This window comes from Ptychodera flava, chromosome 5 (genome assembly GCF_041260155.1).
Source record: "Ptychodera flava strain L36383 chromosome 5, AS_Pfla_20210202, whole genome shotgun sequence".
NCBI lineage: Eukaryota > Metazoa > Hemichordata > Enteropneusta > Ptychoderidae > Ptychodera > Ptychodera flava.
Window position 1 is genome coordinate 3,581,264 of NC_091932.1, and position 25,550 is coordinate 3,606,813.

The 25,550-nt window shown below is 38.4% G+C and overlaps 2 long non-coding RNA genes across 5 annotated transcripts in view; one reads left to right on the plus strand and one right to left on the minus strand.

Moving 5' to 3' along the window:
* LOC139132776 (uncharacterized) overlaps positions 1-25,550 on the plus strand; it is a 70,335-nt gene that overhangs the window by 15,628 nt on the left and 29,157 nt on the right. For 2 of the 4 annotated variants that reach the window (XR_011552432.1, XR_011552431.1), the window contains exon 2: positions 22,221-22,324. This is a non-coding gene — a long non-coding RNA (uncharacterized lncRNA). The remainder of the gene's footprint in view (positions 1-22,220; positions 22,325-25,550) is intronic. The other 2 variants (XR_011552434.1, XR_011552433.1) reach the window with 1 other exon arrangement.
* Positions 17,981-25,349, minus strand: LOC139132777 (uncharacterized). Its single transcript, XR_011552435.1, has 3 exons — positions 25,116-25,349; positions 19,930-20,104; positions 17,981-18,897 (listed from the first exon to the last, which is right to left on the minus strand). It is a non-coding gene; the product is annotated as an uncharacterized lncRNA (long non-coding RNA).

Below are 25,550 nucleotides of genomic sequence, written 5' to 3' on the forward strand. Positions count from 1 at the left end.
CAGGGCTGGAAATTACCTTTTTCCTTGGTAGTCCACTTTGGCTACCATTTTCTGAAATTAGTAGCCCAATGACAATGGCTGGTAGCCCATGCATATTTTAGTTGGAGGATATTTTCTCCTTACCCAGACAAGAAAGCTATTTTTCAAGATTGTACCCATGAACTGAATTTTCTAGTCATTTGATGTAAATACTTGCACACCTTAACACAAAGGAAACAGGTACAACGGACAACAATGATACTTAAAATTTTGATGACCTATTGACAACCAGTTTCATTCTCAGAGTGTATGCAAATTTTGATAGTCGTCATGACAACAACCAACACCTCAGCATGTGAGACACATACTGGAGCTGGACTAAAAATAGACCATGGGCTAGGGAGGAGGACTTAAATGTCTGTGTAATTTTGATTGATACATTATGATCAAAATGCAGTCAAAATGCATTTTCATTGGCCATCATTTCCTCTGCCTATCATCTACGTACATCACTTCAGACGTATTATTTAGCTCACCTCAAAGTGACGGACCAAACATGGCATGCCAAGCACTGACTTAATTTCATGTCTCAGGCTTTGGTAGTGGCCGGGCTACCATTTCATGGATTTGGTAGCCCCAGGAAAAGTTTGTAGTCTGTGGACGTTGGACTACCACTCATTTTGAGCCCTGTTGGGTCATATCTTTTGGGAATATATATTTAGCATTTTCTATGGCTTTCAGAATAATTATCAGAACAGGGGTCTTGTGTACGCAGCCAATACAGTAATACATATATTCATGCCTGAATATGAGAGACCATCTGTTGTGGGGTGTTGAATTACAACTGTATTCAAGTAAGCGCAAATGCTTGGCTTCTCTTCCCAACCCCATATTGAACTTCCTGTAGATTTCAGATATGTGCTTTGGTACAACATATCCAATATGCTAGACAGTATTATTGACAATGAGGAAGAGAGAATGTAAATTGAAATACCACCAGCACTTTTGTTTAAGTACAGCGATATCACCCTCACTGAGATGAAACCTTGAACAGAGTCAAGTTATATCATGAAGGAGTATACCAGTGTAAGCATACAAAGCAAAATTGTCCCTTTGTTCTGCGTTAGCATTAGGTGCCCTCTGAGGGTCTTAATCAATAACATGAAGTACCAAAACTTTGCGGGACTTTCCTTGACTGCTTGACTCTGTTTACTCTCATTGTTTTCGGCAAAGTATTTCACAATTTGGCTGTACACTTTACCTGCTCTAACATTACACTTAAGCGCATACAGCAATTTATAGAGATAGGAATTAGTTGGTAGCTTTTCCAGCTAAATTTGCACCATTGTCAACAATATGCTGGTCAGTTTTGGCGACAGCATTCCACAGAAGTCTCTAGGAAAAAAAATGCCATGCATTTTCTTTGAGGTGGAGTTGCTCTACCTTTGCACATGTTATATACTTACCCAGTCTATGAAGTGGGTCACTTTTGAGGGGTCAATGTCCCAGATTTGCATGATATTTTCATCATGTTTGATTTGAAGTTTGCCACGGCTTCAGAATTGTCCACCTACTGGTATTTGCGTATGCCCATGCATTCTGTCCACTTTTTACCAGAACCTGTATCTTCCCCTATAAGGTCTTTGTTGTCTTTGATACCATTGCCAAATGAGCTGAAGTATTCAGCTGCATTTGACAAATCACTGGAAATCACTGCCAAACCTTTCTGATCAAAAGGCAGGAGGGACACCTCAAAACTTACATGTACCTTAAGATCATTTATCATACGGTATACTCTTTTGACTCAATGACCTGTAGCTCTTTTGCTGAGGAGCCACTATACTCTATTAGCACCTGGAAGAAGGAAGTTGTCACAGGGATAGAAATACTTTTTTATTTCTTGTGGCAAAAGTTTGACGCCGGATATAAAATCAGGTGGCAATTATGGAAAATCTGGTGGCAGTTTGTGATCGGTATAATACAACATTTTGTCATTGCCACATACTCACTCTAATTTATAAATTCTTGAAAATATGGTGAGTACACGTCACAAAAAATGAACCCATACTGCAGGCCTCGAAAAAAAATTTTCAAACTTACCAACCGTGGGACACGTGAATTTCATTTTTACTTGCCCGACAGGAAAAATTACTTGCCCTATATTTCTAATAAATGTACCAGTAATTTGTAACAGAAAGCAAGAGTTTGGCCATATGAAGTGAATTCAAAGAGGGAAAAAACAGATTCAAACATGAACTACATTCTTGTTAAAATGAAGGACTATTACCAAATCTGAAATGTCGCAGAAGAAATGTGAGAATACTTTAGTTTTTTCTGTAGATTTGGCCATCTAGAAAACATCTTTGAATTTGGAATTTTTCCACAACCTAATCCAAATTAAAATCTTTGCATAAGAGTAATAAGATTGTGTGATTTACAATGTGCATAGCTGGCTGCTGCTCTTTATTATCAAGCTGAGATCACAAACAACTGCTCTGCTAGTGTTTATCTGCCAATGCATACGCACATGTACATCTGCAACCCTTTTACCTGTTTACATGTGTTTACTCACTGAGCACAGCCGTCTTTCAAAGTTTTATTTTGATAAATGTATTCGTCAAGAGAGCAGATTCAAGTTTCTTTTTCGTTACTCTTCAGTGCAGATTTGTTTTCTGTAAGTGAGAGCCGATCCCTAACAACCAAGGTCACGTAATTTGAAACTGTCCGCATCTCACGCACTACGTAGCTGCAATATGTGGCCTCCTTGGTCGACTGAGCCCGTTTCGACTACGATGTAAACTTGTACTTTTTCATCTGGGTGTTGATTTACGTTGAACAGTAAGCATTGCCAAGATCCATGGCTTCGAATAAGTTTACATCCATTTACCAAGCACAGGGTGCAATTACACTATCGCGTGAAGCCGATCGACTGTCATACGACTCATGCTGCACTTGCACAAAGAGAATGGCAACCAATGTCAAGAGCATACCACTTTACGGCACACATACAAAACAGTGAGTTCACTCCGTGTCGTCGGAGAGAACATGTCGCAAAACTGTATTTTTACGACTTTTTGTGTTTTACAACAGCAAGAACGATATTTTGCGATGTCGGGCGGATTTTCAAGGGTTTTCAGAAAAAACTTTTGAGAGTTGAAGAACTTACAATGATTGTAGGCGTGTACAGACCTAATGAAATACGTTTTCAAGCTTGAATTGTCCAGAGCTTAGTTAATTCTTCCGCTGGTGCATTTGCCCGTCGGACGGGAAGCATATTGATTTTACTTGCCCGAACGCAAAATTCACTAGCCACGGGCGTCGCGCGATAGGAATTTTTGAGCCCTGTACTGGCTAATGAATTGCTAGCTGTGGAAACGCAGCTATCTGTTGGCGGGGTTGCGTGCGTCTTTATGTGGGTCAAAGGTCAACCCCGCCACGGGGTTGACTTTTGACCCACATAAAGACGCACGCAACCCCGCCAACAGATAGCTGCGTTTCCACAGCTAATGAATTGCAAGTATTTATTGTTATTTAATTCATGCAGGCTGCAGTTTGGCTTTGTTTTCAAAATGTCACAACATGCTTTTATCTTGTGCCGTATGACTGCATGCGGCTATCACAGAGGGCAACAACATGTCCAGTGTACAAAAGCTGCTGTCATCGATATGGAGATTAGCCAATCACAAGTTTGGATTCACGCTGTGTTTTCATTCATGCCAAAATGTCGCAATTAGTTTGGGGTTTTTTTGGCAAATGAGTTTTTCCGCCGTCAGAGAACGCGTGTTCCTTCAGACTAGTGTTCCTTCATTCAAGCCGTAGGATCAATGACATGATGACCCAAAATTTAGTGGCAGAAAAATACCACCAGAAAAAAATTTTGGTGGCAGATTGGCAGAGTTTGGTGGCAAATGCCACCATTGCCACCGATTATTTCGATCACTGTTGTCATCAGGACTGGCCAGTCTATCTGTGATCAACATTCGTGAAGCTGATTAGCCAAACTGTTGCTTGTCCATACTTACCAAATGGTGCCCCAGTGGCACCAAGGGCAATTTGAAAACTCCCCTCTGTCTTGCCAAACCAGTTCAAAATATGAAGGTGGTGTTTACTTCGTGTTAAATACAGGTTGGCAACTTTTAAGAGCATCTGCTCTACAGTGTATCCCTTTTCATGCCAACGACCTTTCCTTTATTAATTACAGGTTGAAGGTCACTTATATCAAGATTGTGAATATAACTGACAACTTTATTTAGGGTAGAAATCTTTGTATATTTCCAACCTGCATGAAATTGAAACACTCTGTTAGTGGGTTGTTTTAATTTTAACACTTATAAGTCGGTGTCTTGTCAGTATACTTACCGGTATGTTTTGACAATACCCCATTTTTAGCTCTCATTTGGTATACCAAAGAGAGCTAATCGTATAAGGTGAATCATTTCATTTGCATCTCATTTACATGTTATCTGTGTGTGTGTGTGTATGTATGTATGTATGTATGTATGTATGTATGTATGTATGTATGTTAGTATGTATGTATGTCTGTTAGTCCGTCCAGATCAAAACTCCTGAACCACAGCAGTTACCAGCTTAGTAGTTGGTGTACAGGTGCACCAAAGGGTGGAGATGTGAATTTGTTCAAATGAACATGTCAGTGTCAAAAATGTGCAATGAGGTAAAAAAAAGGGAAAATCCTGCAAACTGCTAAAACTCAGTAACCGTTGGTCAGATTTGGTTGAAACTTTGTATGTAGGTTTCTTTAGGTATTCTAAATTAGGTGTGTACAACTGAGGATGATATTTGCGTGTTTGTATTTTAGGGCAATTTTTTTCAGATTTTAGTAAAAAAAACCTTTTTTTCTGAAATAGCTTGTCCGATTGCTTTGAAAGTTGGTATCCATGTTCCTCGGGATGACCTCAGTCAAGTTTGTAAACATTGTAGTGAATTTCTTGTATTTGTAATTTTTGGGCAATTTTTGCCCATTTTTGGTCAAAAAATATTTTCCTCCAAAAACTACTCATCTGATGCCTTTGGTATTTGGTATGCAGGTTCATAAGGTTGATCAAAATGTGATGTATTCAAATTCTTACGAAATTTGCAATTTTGCATTTTTGGGCAATTTTTTTCATATTTAGTCCCCATGGACGAAGTCCGGCGGGGACTTATAGATTGGGTCCCATGCGTCTGTCCGTCTGTCCGTCCGTCCGTCCGTCCGGAGCCGTTTCTCAGACACTGCTGAACCAATTTTGTTCAAACTTGGCACAAAGGCATAGCACTATGACCTACAGATGCACATCGATTTATTTTGCGATACGATTCAATATGGCCGCAAGGTGGCCATATTTTTGCAATTTTTCATGTCTTTGAACCATAACTCAAACATCCTTGAACCGATTCTGTTCAAACTTGGCACAAAGGCATAACACTATGGCCTACATATTCATGTAGAATTATATTGCGATACAATCCAATATGGGCGTGAGGCGGCCATTTTGTTTGCGATTTTTCATGTCTTTGAATCATAACTCAACATCCTTGAACCGATTCTGTTCAAACTTGGCACAAAGGCATAGCACTATGATCTACAGATGCACATTGATTTATTTTGCGATACAATCCAGTTTGGCCACAAGGTGGCCATATTTTTGCGATTTTTCATGTCTTTGAACCATAACTCAAACATCCTTGAACCGATTCTGTTCAAACTTGGCACAAAGGCATAACACTATGGCCTACATATGCATGTCAAATTATTTTGCAATACAATCCAAAATGGGTGTGAGAAGGCCATTTTGTTTGCGATTTTTCGTGTCTTTCAACCATAATTAGCTCAAACATCCTTGGACTGATTCTGTTCAAACATATGCATGTTGAATTATATTGCAATGCAATCCAATATGGGCATGAGGCGGCCACTTTGTTTGCAAATTTTCATGCTTTTGAAACATAACTCAGACATCCTTGAACAGATTCTGTTCAAACTTGGCACAAATGCATATCACTATGGCCTACATATGCATGTCAAATTATTTTGCAATACGATCCAAAATGGGTGTGAGAAGGCCATTTTGTTTGCGATTTTTCGTGTCTTTCAACCATAATTAGCTCAAACATCCTTGGACTGATTCTGTTCAAACTTGGCATAAAGACATAATACTACCAGGGTATGGCCTACATATGCATGTCACATTATATTGCGATACGATCCAAAATGGGCGTGAGGCGGCCATTTTGTTGCGATTTTTTCATGTCTTTGAACCATAACTCTAATATCCTTGCACCGATTTTGTTCAAACATGGCACAAAGCCAAAGCACTATGGCATACATATGCATGTATCAATTAACCTTGCGATACAAGCCAATATGGCTGCAGAACTGCCATTTTGTTGGAATTTTGCATGTCTTTGAAACTTAATTCAAAGGTCATTGCACCGATTTTGTCCAAACTTGGAACAAAGATCATGCACTATGGCATACATATACATGTCAATGTACTTCTTGACATATATGTTCCAATATGGTTGCCAGATTGTCATTTTCCCCCAATATCGTTGCCAGATGGTCATTTTTGGATTTTTTCATGTCTTTGAGGCTTAATCATATGCAAATATTCCTTATCCAATGTTGTTGAGACTTGGTAAAGTACTATGGCATACATATGCATGTCTACTAATTTTGTGCTATGATCCATATGGTCAAAAGACAGCCATTTGATTTCAATTTTGGTGTGATTTTTTTATGTCTTTGAAACATAAACATAGGTCACTGTCCTTCGATGGACTGATTTTGTTTAAACGTGATATGGCTGCATTCTTGTGCACTTTAATTTGTTTCATTATATGATCCGAAATGGCTGATTACAACAACATACCCGATCCCATACCATTTCTAAAATTCCACCAAACCATGTGTATCCCTTTTCCTGCCAAGTCGGTGAAAATCCGTTTGAAATTCGATGTAGCCAGAATCTAAGCACTAGTGACTGTTATTCTACCAACCCGGTGGAAATCGGGCCCTTTTTGGGTACCCCCTTTCCTGCCAAGTCGACGGCACTACGTTTTGCTATCCCCTGTGCGTTTAGGGGTCATCCGAGGACAGGTTTTCTGACAAGGAACGCCTTTTCTCCTCAAAATGGGTTCGCAGGGAGTCGATAGACAGGGAAAGGTGCAGAAACCTGTCCGCCAGTCCCCCACACCCGAGGGGGGCTGGTTTTTTTTACCGCTTTTTAGCGGACTTGGCAGGATAGCATGGTGACGTTTTCTGGCGGAGTTGGACGTACTTGGCTGCCTGGCACTATAGAGATTGCTGCAGAACTTGACCAACTCGGCAATGCTAATCTAGAAGGCTACCTCTTGCAAACGACTTGGCAGATGGTGCTGATGGTGCGAGACGAAAGTCACTTATTCAGTTGTGCGTGACTGAAAATGAGAACGTAATTTTGACGGGACGGCTCGACTTGTTCCTCCGATGGAACAGATATGAACGACTCGGAAATACCATTACAAACTGGTGTCCGACATACTAAGCTGGGCTTCAGCTCTGCAAGTTCAAGCCAGGCAACGTCCTTCACCGCCTTGGCCGTGCCATTCAATGGACATGGCTTTGGATTTTATATTTATTCCATCGTCCGAAGTATTGGCTCTGGTTTGCAGGCAAACGTATCCTGTTGCCGACGACCTTGGTTGCTACGTACGCTATTTGCGTACCGAGAATTCAGGGTACATGCTACGGGGATACCGCCTGTACTGAGCAGGGACTGCTTTTGTTATGCAAACCAGCTAGCTATACAATGGCTGCCAGGCATGGAGACGTCGATGGCTAGAACAATGGAAGCATATTGCGTTGTACCAGTGCATCGCAAAAGTGAGACTGACAACTTGGGTGTAGTGACTGGTTATCACTGGTTAGCTGCAGCCCAAGCCATGGCGGTACAAACCCGTACCTGACTTAGGACCGCTCGATTAAGTCGGTAATGAACGGTAACACTCGTGAGCCAACTCCCAAACGAGCTGGCGAAACTACGTGGAAACTGTACGTGCCTCAATGGCTCAGCCAAGTCGTTTGTACAACGGCAAAACGTAGTTTTTGTGCTACACTGGCAAGTCGTTGAAGGTACGTATTCAATTGACCCTACCCTGGGGAAAAAGGACAGGTTTGCCGGTGCTGCCGCACCCCCAGCACGACCCCCAGGGTCTTTGACTAACAGACGAGCGAGGTTATGTACGTGCCTAGCAGACGTGCACAATACTGAAGGAGCTTATTTCTGTAAAAGTAAGCATGAAACGGCAATAAAATGACGCACCCCCTGGGGCAAACAAAGCCGCTGACCCCATTTTTTTTCTGCAGTAACCCTTGAGCACCTTCCCCTGTATACGGGCATGTAGAAATTATCGACATCTAACACGTATAAGTACGGCTAAAACTACCCTGAAAATGGGCGGTTTCTGCCAAAATGCCTGGCAGGATAACGTGCAGGAGAGCCAATCTTTTGCAGGCACATATTATGGGGCGGTTTTGTACTGACTTGGCAGGATAACGGACAAGGGCGCTCGGCAGGAAAAGGGTTAAAGTATGTGCCATCATGACACTAGAGGCAGTGAGGGCATCGTTATGTGTGATGTAATCTAAAGTTCCTTCAATGGTCATTACTGGCAGAGATGGGTCAATTATTATGCAAGTCACAGGCCTGATGCACCCATTGCATCAATGTCATTCCACAGCTACCTAGACCACAGCTACCTAGACACAAATGATTGTAACAAAATGGACAAGCGGGGACTGTGTCATCAACGATGACTTGTTGGTCAAAAAATGTATTTCTCAAAAACTGCTCATTTGATATCTTTGATGTTTGGTAAACAGGTTCCTAGGGTCTATCTTAATATGATACATTGAAATCAGGATGAAATCTGCAATTTTGTATTTTTGGGGCAATTTTTGCTATTTTGGTCAAAAAATTTGTTTCACAAAATCTTTTTAATAGCTTTGATATTGAGTGGAAATTTTCCTATGTATGATCTTAATTTAATATGTTTTAATTACATCTTCTTCAATTACATATTTTTGCAGCTATATTTGCCATTTTGGTCTGGCTGACCTGAAGTGGCCTGTCAAGGATTTCCTCCTTCATCAACACGTGTTGCAAAAAGTTATTCTCTACATAACACAAAGGAGCTCTATCAGCTGCCAGGTCGCTTATTTTAAATTTTTAGAGAAACATCTTCAATTTCCTTTTTTTATGAAGCTTCCTAATTTTTTGATGGAAAAAACTTACAGAAATAGTCCACAGTATTGATTCCATAACTTTTTCAGGTTGTGTTGATATGAACAAAATTAATAAATATTTGTGAAAAGATTTTCTGACTTTTGGCGATTTTATACCTACAGGAACTAAGAATACATAATGTGGTGATCTTGTGAGCACTTCATATGGTAAATTGTATTTGGTGTTAGAATGTGGTAAAAGAATTATTAGAAAGCACAGCTGAAGGTGATTTAGCAGGTTTGGTTTCCAACAAATATATTCCAAACTTTTTTCAATGTTTGAACTATCAGGATTATAAATGGCTCTTACACTTCCTGTCATTGTATCTTTTTAAACAAACATTGTTGATACCAAAGGGTGGACCATTTGATATCCTGATGGGGGATCTGGAAGATTTTCAGAAAAAAAATAGATTCCACGCAAATGTCAAAGAAAAACGAATCTGCCAGAAAAGGCTTGACTAAAAAAAAAGGTGGGAGAGTGGAAAAAATACTGTACAGTGGATCAGGTTGAAAATAGTGCTACCTCATCAATCTTCAGGACCCCCCCCCCCCAAAAAAAAGGATATCAACTGGTCCACCCCCATGTCTTTGTGCACACATTTTACAATGCAAGTTGCATTGTTGAAGATTCTAAGTCAGGTCAGGATTGGAAAGGAATAGTCAAGTTCACCACAGTTAAAATTCTTAAGTTGATCTCAGTGCCATCACTCTTGTGACATATTGGTTTTATAAGTTATTCCAAAAGTGGATGCACCAGTTGCACTGGAAGAAAACAATGTTTACTTTCCCCTGTAAGGTTTTTGAGTTAATGTTTGTATGTTTAAATCTCTCTGTGTATCTGGTGTATGACATTGGTTGCATGTTGTTAAGCATTTCAGTCAAGGTTATCTGTTGTTCATGAAAATCAAGAAAAGGTACCGGGTAGCTGCTTGCCTGTACGGTATTTGCCAACACATAACTGTCTTGCTTGTTGATTGTCTTAGACATTATCACATACTAAGTACACTGTAGAAAGAGGACACGAAACTAATCAAATTGATGTATAATATTCACCCTGAGTGCCAATATATATAACTATTACATACAGCTGTTTATTTAAGCAATAACCCACGCCGCAGGAGGGTATACACGAGATTTTGGTACAATGCGCGACATATAGCACGAGCCGATAGGCGAGTGCTATATGGAGCGAATTGTACCAAAATCGAGTGTATACCCGACTGCGAAGGGGGTTATTGCTATTATATTATATCAACTTGTGTGTCTTTGTTGTCTTGTTTGAGTATATTCGTCACTTTAGCCCCAAATGCAGAAAATGGACGTGTTCGAGATCGATCGTTGGAAATTCTGCGCCCGAGACCGAGCATTTTTATGTTGAGATTACGTACACGCTCACAGTATCGTACGATAAATACGAATACGTTCATCAACATTGCATTTTATTCGCATGCAACGCGAAGACTACATTAAAATACCTGCTGCAGACATAGAAAACAGGTCAAGAATTCAAATCAAAAGAAAAAGTAACAATTTTTTCGTAAATTTACATATGAACAATAGTCCTGGGTTTTTTTTGCATACTAAAAATAGATTTGTCTCATTCTGTACCGCTTACGCGTATACGGTATACGTCGACCGTCGCGACATTCAGAGGTGGTACGTACAGTGAAGTTACACTAACAGGATGTATTTTTGATGGATAATTCGGACGTACCAGAAAACATGCAGTTTTGAAATAATCCAGACGTACGAGGACTGCAATTGTGATGAACAGTTGTACAGTGTGTGTTGCCCGATGCAGCGAGAGCTGTACGCTGATATTGTTCGCAGCATTTGATGTCAAATTTTGTCGGAGTCGCCAGGAGTCGTCCCATTGTTATTTTGAACTTCTTGGTCTACATCATTAGGACATCCTGGTTTGTTGCAGCCCAAACTTTGGTAAAGAATATCTGATATACCGTTACTGTGAGGAAGTGTCAATTTATTAGTGTGTGAACGAATACTAGCTTCATTTTAAAGAGCGGTAGGATATATCACGTCTCGATTCCCGCAATATCAAGAAAAGTGCACGGTGCGCTGTCGCCTCAATGCAATAAAATGAATAATTTGTCTACATCACACTCAAATGTGCCACTTCAGAATTGTATTTTATCATCGATCCCAACTTATTTTCACCAAGAGGTGAGTTTTACAGACCCACACTTTATCTGTGTATCAAAATTCGGTATTCTTTCGCTAGGGTCTATGGTTTACCGTAGATGGGTACGTTCAAATGCAGCGAGTGGGAAATTTTCGAAAATGCTGGTTTAGGGGCCCGTTTTAGCACTGCTATCAGTGCTAAAACAGTAATTTAGCATCGGTGGAATGAGCTCTCGTCCAATCAGAATGGCGCATGGTAGCATGATATACCGTATATTTATCACTATCCATGGGCCAAAGCACACTAAGAAGCCAATGTCATCACAGCCAGTCTGTGTATGTCAGTCTGTCTGTATGTCTACCGGTATACATTCACCAGTCTTTCTGTAGACCAAGTTTGTGGAGCTCATAACTGAATAATTTCCATATTAAATGTGGCCAGCTTCGAAATGTTTAGATGGTTATCTATAATCCAATGGAATCTTGTAGGCGTTGATAAAAGAATGAGAAGAAAAACATGATTTTTCATAATCCGCAATTTATATTGATAAGAGAATGATTACTTTATTATTTGGTATGTATGATAGGAAGAACAATGCATGTGATAGTTTGATTGAGAAGCATAAAATTCATATATATGTATTTTTGAAGTTTTTACCAACTTTTTGTCAAAAGTCTTGTTTTCTAGAGTCACATATCAGATACCAGGCATCAAATTTGGATTTTAACTTCTAAGGATCATTTGATTACCATGTATCAAAATATTGATGAAATTTGTATAAGTAAATGTGAGCGAATTGGAAGACAGAAGTTTGCAGTGTAGCTGACAAACTGTTTTACAAAAAATTAGCATGGAGCTATCTATATGTTGTGTTTAAAAGAAGTTTTTGGGTACCATGTTTTGCATGTTTTATTTTTTTTAAATGCCAAATATGATATTCTTGAAGTTGTCCCTGGTCGAATTGCAAAAGATTGCTGCACATTTTACCTGTGTATTTGTGGTCTATACATGTACATGCTCAACTGTAAATTAGTATTTGTTCAAATGAAGTCAGGGTTACTAAAGTGCTACTGAGCAACAAAAGTGAAAAGTTGGTGAATAAACATTGGTCAGATTATCTCGGCAAGGCAGTAACTTACCATATTGTACAAAAAGTGTTGCATGGAAGATGCTATGAGTGAATCTAAAAGAAGTTATGGTGTACAGATCTTGTATACAACCAGTCTTTTGGATTGGAAACGGTAGCCGACTGGTTTTGTGTGAGGCCTAGCAGCTAGGTGATGTTGCCGTGAGTGTGTGGGGGTTCGAATCCCGTATGGGTTATAGTAAAAAATTTATTTCTTTTCAAGATGCAGGACAATATATAAGTGTCATCTGTATAGTCAGTAAACTTTGCTGCTTAATCCAACAAGGTCAGGTTATTAATAACCAACTCTTACAACTGTGGATGTAAATATGACAATTTTATGTGAGAAAATGTTCCAACTTTGATTTCAAAGGATTTTGTTTTTTTTCGTTGTCATATTGTATATTTATGGAATTGCTTGTCTGTGTAAGTAATGGCTTCTACACAAATCACTGGTTTGATGCTTTGAAAGTCCGTTAGAATAGCTTTAACCCTTTGCACCCTGACCCCCTGGTACTCTATGACGTCGGACATTCATGTCCGATCCGGCTTCAAAGGGTTAAAACAGATGTACATACATGTATCTTATGCTTCTGGCTTCTTGCTACATGTTTGTGTTTGGAAATTTCCCTATTTGTCTATGTCTCTGCAATGTTTGTTTAACTTGGTGGCAGTTTGGGGCATACCATTATCATTTAGGTGTGGCAGCTTCATTAACAGTGTAAGGTGAGGAATGCCCATTATTACATCTTACCTTTAATAGTCTTCGATTTTGCAACTGTAGACGGTAGAGAGACCAAATATTGTCTACATTTTATGCATTTTATATCATAAAGGACACGTTTAGTTTGGTATGGTTGATTTTATCACATATTGACGTACTAGGTTGCATGGTATTGTGTAAGTGTATGTAATCAACAGTTGCAAGTTTCCAACCATTCCATACTTCAATGGATGGTGTATCAAAATTTGTTCAAATGCACTTGACTATCAATGTCACAAGCTAAGGTGCATAGAAGCATGTTAAATATCGTGTAAACAGGAGGACACAGAGGGCACTTCGAGAGGGAGGTTTCCAGTTGCATGCCCTCCGAGAAATCATCGAATTTTGGCTAAAGCCTTTGAAATTCTTCCTGCATTTTGGTCTGAGTTTAATTGCAAGTATTGCGTGAGTAAGTTACGCCACCCTACAAAATCATCTAGGTATTTGTGTTCAGCAATGGAGATGACAAATTGGTTGCTTTCAGCAACCCGTGGCGGCAGTGAATACAAGCCATACTGGATCCGCAATGAGTACTGTGACAGCTGTTGTCAGATTCCTAGTCCTTCTGTTGCTTGTCATGTGTGGTGATGTTGAGTCAAATCCGGGCCCACAGAACTCTAACCCTTAAGCAAACCAAACTAACTGACACTGGTATTGTGTGTGGTGGTCACTTATGTCCTGTAATTTGACTATCATTGCCATGTATTACTAGAAGAATTAAGTAAGAAATGATGATCAACAGTGGGTCATGGGCCAAGTCGTCGCGGGGCCGGTACGTTGTGCAGCTGGTTGTGGGACCGGATTCTCTATTATATCCATGTACGTCAACGAGGTGACCTTCTCCCTTATCGAAGCAACAGCACCTCCCATGTCCTGCTCTGGCTTGCCGATCATTGTCTTGAGTGTAATTTTTAGCTCCGCTGTCAGCGACGCGGAGCTTATCAAATAGGTGGATTATCCGTTGTCGTCCGGCGTTGGCGTCCGTCGTCTGTCGTCGTCCGTCAACACCTTCTCCTCTGAAACCACAAGTCCAATTGCTTTAAAATTTTATATGCAGCTCACTTGGGGTGACCTCACTTCAGTTTGTTCAAATCATGGTGAAATTTGCATATTTGTATTTTTGGGCATTTTTTGGTGTTTTTGGTAAAAAAATCTTCTTCTCTGAAACCGCTCGTCCGATTGCTTTGAAATTTGATATGCAGTTTGCTTATGGTGACTTAAATCAGATTTGTACAAATGGTGGTGAAATTTGCATATTTGTATTTTTAAGGCAATTTTTGTCATTTTTGGAAAAAAAATCTTTAAAAATCTTCTTCTTCAAAACTACAGATCAGATAGCTTTTATATTTGGTACATATGTCCCTAGGGATGATCTATTTCAGATTTGTTCAAATTGTGCAGAAATATGCAAATTTGCATTTTTAAGGCAATTTTTGCCATTTTTGGTCAAAAAATGTATTTCTCAAAAAGTACTGGTCTGATAGTTTTGAAATTTGGTATACAGGTTTCTATAGATGAACTAAGTAATATATATTGAATTTCTGATGAAATCTGTATTTTGTATTTTTGGGGCAATTTTTGCCATTTTTGGTCAAAAATTGTGTATTTCCAAAACTACTCATCTGATAGCTTTGAAATTTGGTATAGAGGTTTATACAGATGAACTAAATGATATTTACGGAAATAATGATGAAATTTGCAATTTTGTAATTTTGGGGCAATTTTTGCCATTTTTGGTCAAAAAATGTGTATTTCCAAAACTACTTATCTGATAGCTTTGAAATTTGGTATACAGGTTTCCATAGATGAACTAAATGATATTTATTGAAATAATGATGACATCTGCAATTTTGAATTTTTGGGGCAATTTTTCCCATTTTTGGTCAAAAAATGCGTTTCTCAAAAAGTGCTGGTCTAACAGCTTTGAAATTTGGTATACAGGTTTCTATATATGAACTAAGTGTGATATTTTGAAATTATGATGAAATCTGCAATTTTTATTTTTGGGGGCAATTGTTGCCATTTTTGGTCAGAATTTTTTATTCTCAAAAAACTACTCATCAGATAGCTTTGGTTGACATGTTCTTAGGGATGATCGGATGTGATATATTCAAAGTATGATGAAATCTTCAATTTTGTATTTTTGCAGCTTATTTTAGCCACTTTTTTCTGGCCACTGCATTGAGCTATCAAAGATTTCCACCTTCCTCATCAACATGTGTCAAAAATAGTTATTCTGTACATAAACACAGCGGAGCTATATCGGCCGCTAGGTCGCTTGTTGTGTTTAGGCATTGTGCTTGTTGCTGGTCTACATACCGGGGGTATACATATATACAATGTTGATCATTTTAGTGATGTATTTTTACTGTGCTGTACATAGCATTGTGTACAACCAGCGTGACCGCGCGCGATCAAACCCATTTGTTCACTGTGACTGCGTGCAGTAAACTCAGTGACATAATGTGCAGAGTGTCTCAATGTTCGTAGCCTTACATGAGTTTATAGATAGAAATACACCACTGAAGTTCGTTTATGATGTTAGTATTTTACTATTGCATGATGTTGAGTCTTACAAAGGCGTTAACAAAGTGAGGGACCGCTCCCATATCACTCTTATTGAAGTTAAGAAGACTTATGTTAGCAAACATTTATGTTTATCAACAAAAAAATTGCGCACGCGCAGCGCAACGACTACTGCCCTTTAAGCAATAAAGGACACCCAGCATTGGTATACCATGAGATTTTGACCAGTTCACGACATACCTGGTATATGCAGGAGCTATAGCGAGTGCATATATGAAGTGGACTGATCAAAGTGGACTGGTCAAAATATCGCCAATATACCACGGTTCGTTTCACGTCTTGACCAATCAGATCGCTGTATTTGCACTATCAGTTTACTGGTATGATATAATAAGTGTTATAATTGAATTCTGTGTGCTTGGCAATAGGCTGTTGTAGTGAATTGTTAGGTCTAAACTGCCTTTGAAATTTTGTCAAGCTTCTTGGAAATTTGAACCAGTGCTTCAGTTTATGAAGAAAGCAAAAACTTTTATTGTAAAATTTTGTTGGAAATTCATGTTTAATTACCACTGAGCAGTATTCTCCTGAGGATGTTTTGTACAGTGGCAACCTAATATACATAAAATTTGCATATAATTTAAATATAATTTGCACATACCGGTACTTAATTGAATTCATTTGTTTCAGTATCACATTAATCCTGCAATACCGGTAGTTATTTACAGGATGCTCAACGGAAAGTAGACGATGAGATTAAATGCTACCTTACTCAATTACTAATTTACATCAGACACTTTATTTCTAAAACTACACTAGTACCTCACAATATTGCTTGCGAGCGGCAAGTTCTCAAAGACAAGAATAACAAATACCAGGCCTAAATGATTCCTTAACATAACAGTCGCTTGCCTGCTTCTCTGCCGACATGAGTGCCTTATCTCTTTCCCTGGTTTATTACCGTAATCTTATACCACGATACTAATTACACAGCGACAAAAAGACAACTGTAGTCATGGTAGTTCTTGCTGAAGAAGTAAAGAGTATTTCTCGCGGGGAATCTAGCTCTGCCATAGCGGTGACGGTCTGTGACATTAGCAGTGACACGTGTTTTGTCAATTTGGTACAACTTTTTGATGATAAAAATCTTTACTAAGAGGCCTTTAGGTTACCAAAAATAAATACCATCGACGCGATTGTCGATGGCACCTAAACCTTGTAAGAGTGAATAGTATTTTTTATTTAGGAGGGCGATCTCAAATATATTCGTGAATGCATCTTCCAAAAGTGGAGTATATATACGAAAGTGAAAGCAACAAATTTGTTCGAACTGGGTATTGTCAGTACTCCCTAACTAGCTTATATACAGTGCAGCTTACGCAGTACAAATTAGTCACATGTAAAAACAACTTGCGTGCATGCCTGGCTAGCCTTTCAAAAGTTTATTTTCTAGCTACGTATGTTGCAAAATTGGTTTTGATCATTTTGAGTGAAACAGCTTCTGAACCCTTGACTTGAATGCTAGGCGCTGTCTGATCTTTGACCCAATCGGATCAGCATAATTTATTAGATCTTTTTCGTCAGACACATTAGCAGAGCGTATTGTGATTTTGCAACAAAGTGTTTAGATTGATACTTTTAATAGTTTGACGTTCAGAGGTCGTGAACTTGTTTACAGTGTGTCCACTGTTACAGTATAGTAGTCATTTTGAAAAAAAAATCAATTTGTTTGAACTCGTGACGACTGCTCAGTACTCAACATCGCGTCCGCGTCGGCCGGTCTACCCCGGCGATGACGTTCATTTCAGCAAGAACTACAGTTGTCTTTTTGTCGCTGTGTAATTAGTATCGTGGTATAAGATTACGGCAATAAACCAGTGGAAAGAGATAAGGCACTCATGTCGGCAGAGAAGCAGGCAAGCGACTGTTATGTTAAGGAATCATTTAGGTCTGGTATTTGTTATTCTTGTCTGTGAGAACTTGCCGCTCGCAAGCATATTGTGAGGTACTAGTGTAGTTTTAGAAATAAAGTGTCTGATGTAAATTGGTAATTGAGTAAGGTATCATTTAATCTCATCGTCTACTTTCCGTTGAGCATCCCTATTTATATGTACTCTCACACACCACTACTTCACTGAAACACAAAATATGACGTTGAATTAAAGATTTATTTCCATTCAAATCAAATATCTGTGACATAAAAGTTACATGTGCAATATCATGAAATAAAACAGAGCAGAATAACACTTCTGCTGATGTGCAGCTTGAATAAGCTCTTTCTCTGATTGGTCCATTTTCACTATTCACAGCCACTTAGGGAGTCTATTTGTATTGTTTTCATTATATTGGTAAGATTGAGCTACCCAATTGGGTCAGATCTTATTCAGTGCTGCACATTAGCCCTAACACTTCAATCAATATGCAACCTTCTGTTCTTTGCCCATGTGTCTGATGAAGCTCTGAAATCAAACTTATCAACTGGTGGACGTCCAATACTGATGGCTAAGAGACATCTTAGGATATTCTCAGACATCTTAGGATTTTCTCAGACATCTTTAAGATCTTCTGAGACAGCCTATTTGGAAGAGTGATCTTGATCCTTTATTCAGCTGAATTCCTCATTCACAATCAGCAAGGGGGAAATTTACTACTGTAAAATATGTCTTAGTAGCTAGCATTATCTTTGAGTGAATTTAGTTACAAGTCAATGCCAATTTGCTATTTTCAGATGTGGTTTAAGTTACACTATTCCCAGTATCTATACTGCTTATTGCAATTAAATCCAAAAATGCATACAAAGCATGCAGCTAGTTCTGAATGTTTTTCAGTATTTCAAAAACCTTTGCACACAGCTGAGCCAGAAAATAAAACAAGTGAATATCTCAGTCTTGTTTTCTAATGTACTTGATATCTCTGCTAGTTCTGCAGGATACTTAAACACTGATAGAGTAAGAGCTAAGCAGCAAGGTGATAAAGTCCTGGTGTCAAATCATTGTATTTGGTCACCACTGTCTCAAGCATATCCTTGTAGGTGTATTCTGTCTATTTTCTCATCATAGCAATCTTCAGTAGCGTATTCACTCTTCGTAGTCTCATCATTTCTGCAAAAGCAACATTGATTTTGTCAAAAAGGTATTCTCCAATAACATACACTGGTTTCAACTTTAAAATTGGTATTCTGCCCCGGGGGTGGGGGGGTGGGGTGGGGGTGGGGGTGTACTTGTTCAGAGAAGTGGTAGGGGTGTGCGGCCACAGGTATAAAACCCATGGCCCATTTTAAACCTAAAATCTCATTATTTTAGGGCCCCATTTTAGACCTTTATGACCTTTAACCCAGGTCAAAAGTCATACTCATAGTGTCAAAATTTTTAAAACAGAAAAAGCAACTATTTGCCCCAGCAAAGCCTACCACTGTACCCTGTTTAGGGCTATTACCGGTAGTTGCTGGTCCAGCCATGATTCCAAAAAACATCAGGAAATACTGAAAAATTTTGGTGAAAGAAAATGTCTTTCACCCGCACTAAATTTTGGTCCAGCTTCTACAAATTATTAGTTATCAGCAGTTACAGTCTGACTGGTGTTTTTTTTTGAAATACCGATTAACAACAAACCTCCCTGTTTGTCTGTAAAGCAATACTACTAGTGCTTCATGTGGCCATATGGTCGACCTGTCTGTCATGATCAATACTAGAAGCAGTAGAGCCACTTTGTTTGGGTAATTTCTATTGGCAATAATCTTCCATAAAGAGATTTCTGACCAATCAGTGAAAATGTTTTAAAACAAAGTCAAGAATTACTTCGGCTTAAGCCACAGGGTCTCTTTAATGGTTCCCCTGCTGCAGAAAAAGATATCTATGCTAGAGTGCAGCTCAGAACCCTGCTAGCGAGATGGGAACAGACGGTTGAAATTTGTTCTTGTGTGACACTCAAGAATCAACCCCATTTTAGACCTTGGTTTACAGTGGAATTGATACCCCCATTTTAGACCAAGTTGCTGAAATACCCACCCCATTTGGCGGCACGTATACATATTGGCAAGTAATGGAAGTGAACAGAGAATAGAGAATAATTGTTCTAGACAATGCAATCAAGAATAAGTCCATTCATAATTGATGCTAAATTGGCATGCTTACCTGTGTCCTGAAGTAACCCTTGACCTATTCTGTTGCTGTTATATTGCTCATCTGCCAGTGTATGTATCTAAGTTCTGCATGTGCTGTCCTTGTGTCCTCTGCAGCTGCCATAATAAGCTATTATAATGGTGCTGGTTATGACTCTGACTAGAAGAGTGACATCAACACCCTTTTCCTGTAAAATAAAAAAATAGTGTTATTGTAAGAAATGTATTATTATTGGTGTCCGTGGGGACTTATAGGTTTGGTCATGTCCATGCGTGCGTCCATGCATCCGTCAGTCTGTCCCTCCGTTCACGCAGATATCTCAGAGATGCCTGGAGTGATTTCATTCAAACTTGGTACAAGGATTACTTCATGTGTCATACATATGCACGTCGATTTGTTTTGTGATACGATCCAATATGGACGCTGTGCGGCCGTTTTATGATTTTTTCATGTAAGGAGCCATAACTCAGACACATCTCAACCAACTTTATTCAAAGTAGGTACAAGGACATTGACCTATAACATACATATGCACGTCAATTTGTTTCACGATATGATCCAATATGGCCACATGGCATCCATTTCGTTACAATTTTTTCATGTCCATAGCGATAACTCAGACATGTTTCATCAGATTTAATTCAAAATTGGTACAAGGACATTGACCTACCGTATGTCATAAATATGCATGTCAATTGGTTTCACAATCCGATGCAATATGGCTGGCTTGTGGCCATTTCGTTATGATTTTGTCATGTCCCGAGCCATAATTTGGATATGTAGCAACTGATTTTTTTCAAAGTTGGTACAAGGACATTGACCTATCATGTCATAAATATGCATGTCTATTGGTTTCACAGTCAAATGAAATATAATGGCTGCCTGGTGGCCATTTTGTTACGATTTTTTCATGCACAGACATATTTCCATCAGTATCATTCAAAGTTGGTACAAAGATGTTGACCTATGTCATACATATGCACATCAATTTGTTAAATGGCATGTAGCAGTTTCATGTCATTTATTGAATTTTCGTAATTAGATTGAAATGTCAAGAAATACTGCATCAAATTTCATGAAACTTGGTACAGATGTTAAGCTCACATTGCTTTAACAGTGAAAAAGACATTTATCAGTGTCAAGTTAATTTGTAATTGCATATGTAATGAACTTTCCTAATTAGAGTGATTATCCACAAATACAGCGTTAAATTTGATGAAACTTGGTACAAATTTTGATCTCATACTGTTGTAAATACAAATCAATGACACTTAGTGGTATCATAAATTAATTGCTAGTTTGCATTAACATAATGGATTTTTGTTTTTAGGGTGAATGTCCAAAGTAGTCTCAAACTTTATGAAATATGGTACCGGTGATAATCTGTCAGTGTTAGGATAGGATGCAAAAATGTTTGGTAGCATCCTGTCGATTAAGTACTAATTGATTCAGTTTAATGACCTTTTGTAGTTAGAATGGCAACTTACATTGGTTTTATGTTTTCACCACCATGGAACTCATTTTTGGCCATTAAGCCCCATCTGTATCACAGTATTTTTAATCACAGACCTATTTAATGAAAAGGACTCTTTCCTCTCAGAGGACTTGTAATTAAAGTACCCATTAACAAGTGGGGACTGTGTCATTGTCAATGACTTGTTTAAAAGAAGTAATGATAGGAACCAAAAATAATGTCAATGTATCATTTCTACTGTTAAATCAGTTTACCGGTATTTGTTTATATAAGCACTAAATCACACCCAGCGACGGTATACCACGAGATTTTGACCAGTTCATGACATATATGCGCGAGCGATAGTGAGTGCATACAGTTGTACTGTATATGAAGTGAACTGGTCAAAATCTAGTGGTAGTCGCTGGGTGTGATTTACCATATTGCTTTTATATCATAACAGTATATTGAAATTCTGGCATGGAATGTCAAAAGCAGGTTTTTGCTAAAGCTGAGAGCTTGTGCGTATGCCAGCCGTGGTATATCGCCAATATACCACTGTTCTTTTTGCGTCTCGACCAATCAGATTACTGTATTTGTGCCATAAGCATAGTGATATGATACAAGACCACAGTAAGCAGTGCCGCCAATGTGTTAATGCTTGGGAGAACACTGCTGAGTATATTTGATGAGATTGCTTGTAATATCAAGGTACATGTAGTATTTATGAGACATATGTATGGATTCATTAAGCTGTTGGCCAACTTCTTACTTTGTTCGAATTGACTGTTTCCAACCCAGTGTCGATCATGCCAGTGTGTTGACATACAGTATGGATTTTTTTCATCAGCAGAACTCAGTGTGCAGCATGCAGACTTAGACTGGAGGTACATATTGACTGCAATGGATAACAAATGATTTGCACAGTTTGACTCTGACTGCAAACTACTGTTGGTAAGTACACATTTTTTATAAAAAAAAGTCAGTATTGTGAGTGTTTTAGATGTAGAACAGCACTGAATTGTATTGACATTGAACCAACCAAAAGGGTGAGTCGTAATATAGAACTTCAACAAGATTGGTCACTATCACTTTATAATAACATGAATTTCAGGTCAGATTTTTTAAACCTATTTTACACTTTGTTTTGAAATGAATAATTTGAGTGAAATGTTAATGAAGATAGAATGTGCCTGGAGGTCAGATATTTGAACTCTCAAATTTTTATGTTTCTTCTCTGATCTACAACTTGTTCAATGTAAAGCTCTTGGAGTAAGGAAAATTTTCCCAGTCATAGTTTTTCTAAAATCAAAAATTTTATTTGAAGATAGAAGCATTTCACTGTCACCTTAGAAACAGCTCATTGAGCAAAAAGGTGTAGCTGCAGTTCAGCTGTAATCCAAAGATTTGAAGCTGGTAGACAAGCTAGGTTGACATATTAGTGATAGCTCTGACCACACACAATGCTATAAACTATATGTACATATAATCTGCAAATATTAAAGCCAGAATCTCAATAGCAGGTTTGACTGTATTATCACACTTCAATGTACTAAAAAGAAAATTAATTCCATGACAAATAATCAAAACAGATGGCATGTACTCAGTCAACATATAACCACCACAAGTACAATCAACATCTGACTGCTAGCTATTTTGATTTTCTACGCATGAAAAGAAAAAGAAATTACCAGATAAAATAGTTTGAAATATTATGATTTCTTCTCATTCTGTGGTGAAAAATTAAATATCACAGCTGCAAGTGTCAACGTCTGGTTGTTGAGGGGCTTTAAAGTCAAGATGGTTTTCTGATTTAGCAGGCAGAATTGTTTAAGTCAACCAACAACAAGCTTTGCATGGATTCTCAACTTTGCTATACTTTTTGTTTTTGTCACCTGTGCTGAGTTTAAGGGTTTAACTTTCCCTGCATTTACTGCATGAGTGAATGGAGGAATAGTCAGAGTAGCTTTTCTCTCAGTTAGTTGTTTTTTGATTGTAAAGCCACGGTCTGCCATGATGATATCATCACCCTCTTCCACTAGATCAAAAAATCCACTGTACTCTGTGATATAGCAATCTGAAATAATGCCACCTCATAAACTTGACATAAATATGAAACCACCTGAAGGACTTACTGCTACCAGAAATTTGTAAGAATTGTGGGATTGTACAGGTAGTTGCTCCAAGTACATGCTTGAGCTGCAGGGTTTGTAGGTTTCTTTATAACTATGAACAATCTATTATGGCTCTTGTTTTAGGGTATTTTTTCTCAAAATACTACAGGCACATACATGTACTTGTTCACTTGTCAACACGATCCTAATGATGGTAGGGATTTTGATTTCCAAATATCAGTAATTGTTAGGTAAATTAGTTTTTGTTGTACCAAATTTTGCTCAGTGACCCCTGGGTTTTATTCATGATTTTGTAAGAGACTGGTTTAAAGTTTCATTTTGGAAAGTCTGTGCAAAAGTTTAAGTCTTTCACTGTCAATGTTGGTACTACCTTTAAAGACCCAATATCTGCAACTTTTCACAATATATATTTCATGAGTGTTATCAGCTCCAATGTGCTGAAGGCTTGAAGCATATCACCATGTGTATGTGTACGTGAAGATGTATTCTACCAAGAGATGTAGATTTGTTTAAACATGGCAGTGGGGAATAATGTGAATAACCCCTATGGACATTAATTTCATCTCAACTTGTTAGAGTTTGAATTATCAAAATTGAACTCTGCTCTTCCAAACACACACCGTGTTTCCTCAGGGTAGGTAAAAAACATTCTGAAAAGTAAGAATGGTGTGCAGAATATTTCGCAACTTTCAAAATATATTCTCACCCAAGAGACATGGTGGTTCACTCAATCAGTAAGTTTGTCTTTTAAACATACAGGTAATAAGCTATCCCAGTGTACTCAACATTTTACTGTCTTCCCTTACCGAAAATTATTTCTACTGCAAATTTGCCGTAAGTTTGCCGCAAATATGCAGCAAGCATATAGCTTGCAGGAAGGAGTTGCAGAAGTTTGCAGCTAGCTGTGACCCTCCTGCAAACCCTTAAATCAGTTTTGCAGCAAATTTGCGGTAAACGACTAAGTTGCTGCAAATTTGCGGCAAACAAGTATATTGCTGCAAATATGCAGCAACACATGATTGACATATTGCCCACTATTTCATTTCCAGGGAGTACACGCTACACACTGTGTACAGTTGCACTTCGTGACCAGTCATATGTAAGCAACACAAAATTGATCTTTCATTTATATTTTATGTTCATTTATTTCATATTAACAGACAATCCACTTTTTAAATTATAATAACTGGTAATGCTAGATAATGGACAGCTTCAGTTAAAAGCTGGTGAAAGCATTGCATGGATATAAGAGTGCATCTATAGTATATACTGTAGTGACATAATGTAATAAAAGTAACCTTTGACAATCCGGTTGGGTAAATTATGGTTGGATCGAAAACTGAATTTTTAGGGAAACAAATTTTTAAAACAGGGACTTGTCTGTCTTGCAAGTTACACCCTGTAATGTATTTTCTGCGAATGATACCAAAATGCAATCAGTTTGGAACGAAATGTGCATCTGATGATGGTCTGTAAGGACACGTCGTAGACTTTTGTTACTGCAAATCTGTACCTAATGTTTGGTTTAGGCAAGGACCCGCTACTACCTCCAAGCAGAGTAGTGGCTGTGCTCCAAGCTATATCCCATCAATATAGTATACGGTACGTACGATGCACTGCAGCTTACAGTCTGTGTCCCATCGATGCCGCCAACAAAATCTCGCCTTCTGATAACATAGGTCGAGGTAAAAGGCTTGTGTCCATGTTTTCAGCGTTAGAGTTATATTGTCGAGCACAAATTTGAGGTTAAGGATTACACTCCATCCCGAGTCGCTGTACGAAAATTCAATGCGCTAATTCGCCAATGTCCAACACGTCCTGTGTATCAGCTGCGAGCAGCCGACATGTTTACACTCTCCGGTCACGGTTCATCGAGGTCAGTTCGCGCATTGATATTGATTTTTCGTGCTGAAAGAATTTTTACTCTCTTTTTAGTCTTTCTATGATAAAAATAACCATTGTCATTAAACTAGTAAATTAGATGCTATATTAAGTATGAAATATAACGGATTGGTGCAGATGTAGAGTCATTTCCAGCGTTTAAA